General features: G+C 51.8%; 1 non-coding gene across 1 annotated transcript in view; it reads left to right on the forward strand.

Moving 5' to 3' along the window:
* The first annotated feature begins 7,235 nt into the window (after nucleotides 1-7,235).
* Nucleotides 7,236-7,312, forward strand: part of LOC121865908 — a 4,163-nt gene continuing 4,086 nt past the window's right edge. The window contains exon 1 of the ribosomal RNA XR_006088854.1: nucleotides 7,236-7,312. This exon is cut by the window's right edge and continues 4,086 nt beyond it. This is a non-coding gene — a ribosomal RNA (large subunit ribosomal RNA).

Raw genomic sequence — 7,312 nt, forward strand, 5'->3', positions numbered from 1 at the left:
ATGGGAGACCGTCAAAGTCAATCGGGGTCGATTTGATAGCATACTACAGAGAACTTGCACACCGAATGGGAGACAGTCAAAGTCAATCGGGGTCGATTTAATAGCATACTACAGAAACTTGCACACCGAATGGGAGACCGTCAAAGTCAATCGGGTCGATTTGATAGCATACTACAGAAACTTGCACACCCGAATGGGAGACCGTCAAAGTCAATCGGGGGTCGATTTGATAGCATACTACAGAAACTTGCACACCCGAATGGGAGACAGTGAAAGTCAATCGGGGTCGATTTAATAGCATACTACAGAAACACACCGAATGGGAGACAGTGAAAGTCAATCGGGGTCGATTTAATAGCATACTACAAACTTGCACACCGAATGGGAGACCGTCAAAGTCAATCGGGGTCGATTTAATAGCATACTACAGAAACTTGCACACCCGAATGGGAGACCGTCAAAAGTCAATCGGGGTCGATTTGATAGCATACTACAGAAACTTGCACACCCGAATGGAGACAGTCAAAGTCAATCGGGGGTCGATTTAATACTACAGAAACTTGCACACCGGGAGACCGTCAATCAATCGGGGTCGAGCATACTTTACAAAATGATCCGAGAATCTGCACACACACCGAGTGGGAGACGGTGATGAAAACGTCCGCCCTTATATGTTCGATTGCACTATTTCACTATATTAAGGGAGAGGGTGCCTTCGCACATATTGGTGTGAAATATCTTCCCCCAGCGGGGCGCCGGCGCCTCTGGGCGCGGCATTCAACAACCAAAATTGCCGTCGCTTTCCCTTCCCTGCCCTGCAATGGCTGGAGCAGCAGCAGAAGAAGAGAGAAAATAGTCTCATGGGGTCAGAGGAATGGCAGTGGGCGCGATCTATAATTTCACTAGCCAGGTCTGTCTCCCAATTGAACATTATTACTCTCTCGGCGCACGTCGCCACCACGGTTTCGCGACAGCAGCAGCATCATGATGTTGCGTCTATTGTAAGTCCGGAACCGGGTTATTCGGCTGTTCGCGAACAGTCGGGTTTTAACTTGCCTAACAAACGATCAAACAACTTCCACTCTCGAGGTGCGTGCGGTGACTGTCCTATCGTCCGCTCTTGTATGCTGGATTGCACTATTTCACTATATTAAGGGAGGGTGCCTTCACACACCTATTCGGTGTGGAATATCTTCCGCCCCCAGCGGGCGCCGGCGCCTCTCAAAAGCGCATTCAAAACAACAACCAAAGTTGCCGTCGCTTTCCTTCCCTGCCCTGCAATGGCTGGAGCAGCAGCAGAAGAAGAGAGAGAAAATAGTCTCATGGGGTCAGAGGAATGGCAGTGGAGCGCGATCTATGAATTTCACTAGCCAGGTCTGTCTCCCAATTGAACATTATTACTCTCTCGGCGCACACGTCGCCACCACGGTTTCGACAGCAGCAGCATCATGATGTTGCGTCTATTGTAAGTCCGGAACCGGGTTATTCGGCTGTTCGCGAACAGTCGGGTTTTAACCTGCCTAACAAACGATCAAACAACTTCCACTCTCGAGGTGCGGTACGGTGACTGTCCTATCGTCCGCTCTTGTATGCTGGATTGCACTATTTCACTATATTAAGGGGAGAGGTGCCTTCACACACCTATTCGGTGTGGAATATCTTCCGCCCCCAGCGGGCGCCGGCCTCTGCGAAAAGCGCGGCATTCAAAACAACAACCAAAGTTGCCGTCGCTTTCCCTTCCCTGCCCTGCAATGGCTGGAGCAGCAGCAGCAGAAGAAGAAGAGAGAGAAATAGTCTCATGGGGTCAGAGGAATGGCAGTGGAGCGCGATCTATGAATTTCACTAGCCAGGTCTGTCTCCCAATTGAACATTATTACTCTCGGCGCGTCGCCACCACGGTTTCCGCGACAGCAGCAGCATCATGATGTTGCGTCTATTGTGTCGGAACCGGGTTATTCGGCTGTTCGCGAACAGTCAGGTTTTAACCTAACAAACGATCAAACAACTTCCACTCTCGAGGTGCGGTGCGGTGACTGTCCTATCGTCCGCTCTTGTATGCTGGATTGCACTATTTCACTATATTAAGGGAGAGGGTGCCTTCACACATATTCGATGTGAAATATCTTCCGCCCCGGAGCGCCTCTGCGGCAAAACGCGCATTCAAAAACAACAACCAAAATTGCCGTCGATTTCCTCTCCCTGCCCTGCAATGGCTGGAGCAGAAGGAGAGAGAGAGAATAGTCTCATTGGGTCAGAGGAATGGCAGTGGGCGGGCTAATGGCGAGTAGGCTCGCGATCTATCAATTACACTAGCCAGGTCGCTCTCCTATTGAACATTATTACTCTCTCCGTCGCCACTGCGGTTTCCGCGACAGCAGCAGCATCATCATGATGTTGCATCCACCAATAGTCCGGAACCGGGTTATTCGGCTGTCTGCGAACAGTCCGGTTTAACCTTACCAACATCCACTCTCGAGGTGCGGTACGGTGAATGTCCTATCGTCCGACCTTGTATGCTGGATTGCACTATTTCACTATATTAAGGGAGAGGTGCCTTCACACACATATTCGGTGTGAAATATCTTCCGCCCCAGCGGGCGCGGCTCTCTAAAAAGCGCATTCAAAACAACAACCAAAATTGCCGTCGCTTCCCTGCCCTGCAATGGCTGGAGCAGAAGGAGAGAGATTTTAGTCTCATTGGATCAGAGGAATGGCAGTGGAGCGGGCTTATGGCGAGTAGGCTCGCTCTATCAATTACACTTGCCAGGTCTCTCTTCCGTTTGGACATTATTTACTCCGTCTCTCTCTCTCTCTCGGTCGCCACCCTACTAGTTTCCGTCACAGCATATGCTGCGGCCTTTCAGTCGTTGCTGTCTGCCCAACTTAGCGGACTTGCGTTGGCTGATCACCCGTCTTCGCGTCTGTGCCGGCCTTCAATGCAGCGCCCAACCGTCTTGACCGAGATTCATTGCACTATTCCACGCGGCTACCTAAATGTGCATAGACAACGCTCATGGTTCAACACGACCAGGGCAGTCTGGAGCCGAGTATAAAGAGAGTTTAGCAGCAAAAACTCGTCAAAGCACACGTTGGTTACCCCATCACCTAACAACGATGATGGCGGTTCCCACCCGTGAAATACACAACCTAACCAATATTGGGCGACGATGGCGCTCATGAGCCCGTCCCCACAAACAGTAAGAAGAAGAGAGGAGGAGATGGGCCAATGTCTTATGCCTCGCTGGGGCAAAAGAAGAGAAGAGGAGCGGATAAGGGAGGAGATTGGCCAACGTGGTCCCTCAATGTCGGCTGCCTCGCTGGAGCTGGGTAAAGGAGAGGCGGATAAGGGAGGACACACGGTGGCGCTGCCGGCTGAGGATAGAAGAAGGTGCAGTTTGATCTGATCATCTGGTTTGCTATTTCTCTAAGGCCAACGTGCGGTCCCTCGCCCAATGTCGGCTGCCTCGCTGGGGCAAAGAAGAGGAGAGGATAAGGGAGGAGATTGGCACACGGTGGCGCTGCCGGCGCCGAGGATAGCGAGAGAGAAGGTGCAGTTTGATCTGATCATCTGGTTTGCTATTTCTCTAAGGCCAACGTGCGGTCCCTCGCCCAATGTCTTCTGCCTCGCTGGGGCAAAGAAGCGGATAAGGAGGAGATTCGCCAACGTGCGGTCCTCGCCCAATGTCGGCTGCCTCGCTGGAGCTGGGGCAAAGAGGGGCGGATAAGGGAGGAGATTGGCACACGGGTGGCGCTGCCGGCACCGAGGATAAAGAGAAGGTGCAGTTAGATCTGATCATCTGGTTTGCTATTTCTCTAAGGCCAACGTGCGGTCCCTCGCCCAATGTCTTCTGCCTCTCTCTCAATCTCACTATTTTGGCCGCCGTGATAGGGCGCCAACAGCAGCAGCTACCTGGTTGATCCTGCCAGTAGTCATATGCTTGTCTCAAAGATTAAGCCATGCATGTGTAAGTACAAGCCGATTTAAGGCGAAACCGCGAATGGCTCATTAAATCAGCTATGTTTCATTGGATCTGTAAACCCACTTACTTGGATAACTGTGGCAATTCTAGAGCTAATACATGCAATTGGTCTCTGACCGCAAAGGAAGCTTTTATTAGTTCAAAACTGGTCGGGCCCGGTCCGTAACCCACCTGTGGTGAATCTGAATAACTTCGGGCTGGCGCACGGTCTCGCACCGGCGCCGCTTCTTTCAAGTGTCTGCCTTATCAGCTTTCGATTGTAGGTTATGCGCCTACAATGGCTATAACGGGTAACGGGGAATCAGGGTTCGATTCGGAGAGGGAGCCTGAGCGGCTACCACATCTGAGGCAGCAGGCAATTACCCACTCCCGGCACGGGGAGGTAGTGACGAAAAATAACGATGTGAGTCTCATCCGCAAATCGGAATGAGTACACTAAATCCTTTAACAGTATCCATTGGAGGGCAAGTCTGGTGCCAGCAGCCGCGGTAATTCCAGCTCCAATAGCGTATATTAAAGTTGTTGCGGTTAAAAAGCTCGTAGTTGGATCTCAGTTCGGACTGACGGTGCACCGCCCGGTGTTTACTGTCACGCTCGAACAGCCGCCCGCCGCGGGATGCTCTTTGTCGAGTGTCGAGTGGCCGGAGAGTTTACTTTGAAAAAATTAGAGTGCTCAGAGCAGGCTATTTGAATGGCGAATGGTGATGCATGGAATAATGGAATAGGACCTCGGTTCTATTTTGTTGGTTTTCGGAACCAGAGGTAATGACTAATCGGAACAGGCGGGGGCATTCGTATTGCGACGCTAGAGGTGAAATTCTTGGACCGCAAGACGAACTACCATTTGCCAAGGATGTTTTCATTAATCAAGAACGAAAGTTAGAGGTTCGAAGGCGATCAGATACCGCCTAGTTCTAACCATAAACGATGCCAACTAGCGATCCGCCGGCGTTATTCCCATGACCCGGCGGGCAGCTCCGAAACCAAAGTCTTTGGGTTCCGGGGAAATATGGTTGCAAAGCTGAAACTTAAAGGAATTGACGGAAGGGCACCACCAGGAGTGGAGCCTGCGGCTTAATTGACTCAACACGGAAACCTCACCAGGCCCAGACACGGAAGGATTGACAGATTGAGAGCTCTTTCTCGATTCGGTGGGTGGTGGTGCATGGCCGTTCTTAGTTGGTGGAGCGATTTGTCTGGTTAATTCCGATAACGAACGAGACTCTGGCCTACTAAGTAGTCGACGGATCTCCAGAAAATGGTGTCCAGTTCGCAACTTCTTCTTAGAGGGATAAGCGGCAATTCTAGCCGCACGAGATTGAGCAATAACAGGTCTGTGATGCCCTTAGATGTTCTGGGCGCGCTACACTGAAGGGATCAACGAGTTTTCCCCTCCGAGAGCGGGTAACCCGTTCAAAGCCTTTCTTGATAGGGATTGGGGCTTGCAATTGTTTCCCAACGAGAATTCCCAAGTAAGTCAGCTTGCTGACTACGTGCCCTTTGTACACCGCCCGTCGCTACTACCGATTGAATGATTTAGTGAGGCCTTGGACTGGCGCTCTTGGATTGTCGGCCCGTTGCCCGCGAGGGTTTTCTGGGGTCGTCGCCTCGAGCTGACGGAAAGATGTCCAAACTTGATCATTTAGAAAGTAAAAGTCGTAACAAGGTTTCCGTTGAACCTGCGGAAGGATCATTAACAGAGAGCGCTCTTAAAACTACTACTACTCTCCTGATTTGGGCGGTCTCGGGCTCTGCTCTGGCAACTCCAGCAGCGAAGGACAATCCGGCCCCGCCAAAATAGGTACCACCACGCTGTAGGTGGACCACACTCGAGGCCGAAGCCGGGAGGAGGACGGACGGGCTTTGGGCGGCTGCCCGTCCGTTCCTTACTACCGGCGAATAAGCCTCTTGACCCAAAAAGTGAAATTCAAGTGTCAAAAACAACAACAAAGTCGGCCAAACCCAAACCACAAACTTGGGCTATGTCTGTCAAACCCTTTCATTGAGACTCGACCTGTGATGGTTAGTCGCAAAAAGACCAAATGGCAAATACACAACTCTTAACGGGGATCACTCGCTCGTGGGTCGATGAAGACCGCAGCAAACTGGGTATGTGAATCGCAAGAATACCAGATACATCGACAAGTTGAACGCATATTGCGGCGGCAATATGAGCGCGCCACTCCTCTACGAGGTCGGAAATATACATCCATCGGTTGCTGCGAGTTCGGTGCCTGCTGACTGTCTCCCCGACGAGGGTAACCGAACCGAGCTTCCGCCTTGGGGTTTAATCGCCAGCGCCTTGCGGCGTGCCTAAAACAAGCAAGCCTATCACTAGCAAGTCCATGGACTTGGCGCACCCACATTCAACCACAACAAGCGACAGTTGTCGCCCTCAAATAACTGGAGGCTCTTTTGCCTGCTGTCCACAGAGACACGAATGGCCGTCGGCCGCTCATGGCTGATGCTGCTAAGAGGCACTCCATCCCACGAAGAGGAAACGAAACCGGGTCGGATATCTTTTAAGTAAGCCCGCCGGAATTTCGTCTATCACCTCGAAAAGTGCTTGGCATGCATTGCAGTGGAACCTAAATTGATGAGTGCGCCTGGGCCGCAGTCTACCATGTAGTGGTGCAGGCAGAGATGAGAAATGCTTGGGTGACGCCGTGCTCTTCCTCACGCTCCTCCACCCTCTCCACGGTCAGGCGGTGTGGGCGTTCTCTTTGAGAGTTCGCCACGAGTCCACGTCTATCTCATGACTGGGAGGGAGGCAGGGAGTTCTCTAAACGCGTTAAAGACGGTGTTGCGCCTCATAACGGCGCTCGCCGGGATAGAGCACTAGTTCTGCAGCCGGAAAGGCCGCTCACGCCAATTAATACTGCGACTCTCGCTCTCTTTCTCCGGATAAACAAGTGCCACTGCTGTGGCATGCGGGAACGGGAAAGAGGTCAAGTTAAGCGGCAAAGGTGCGGCCGAGTAAGGGCGGAACACGGCGTATATGCATTAAAACTGTGTGTGTATATGACTCTGCGAGAGATGTTCTGCTGGAACACTTTTCCTATTGGCTATTTACCACTCAATGAGAAGGAACGGAGTCAGGGGTGGGAGTGCCGGCGCCATGGCCGCTGGTACCCCCGCGACAAGCCCCTCAAACCTTCCTGCCTGGTAATGTCGGTGGTGAAGAAAGTCGGTGGCAGAGCGTCTTCCGCTTCGTGGTTGGGGAACTTGTTCCCCTAAGGATGATGAGACCACGATCGACCTCGTAGTAGGAGAGAGCTACCCGCCAAATTTAAGCATATTAATAAGGAGGAAAAAAAAACCAACAGGGATTC

The sequence above is a fragment of the Homarus americanus genome, unplaced genomic scaffold (assembly GCF_018991925.1).
Source record: "Homarus americanus isolate GMGI-L3 unplaced genomic scaffold, GMGI_Hamer_2.0 scaffold50022, whole genome shotgun sequence".
Lineage (NCBI taxonomy): Eukaryota > Metazoa > Arthropoda > Malacostraca > Decapoda > Nephropidae > Homarus > Homarus americanus.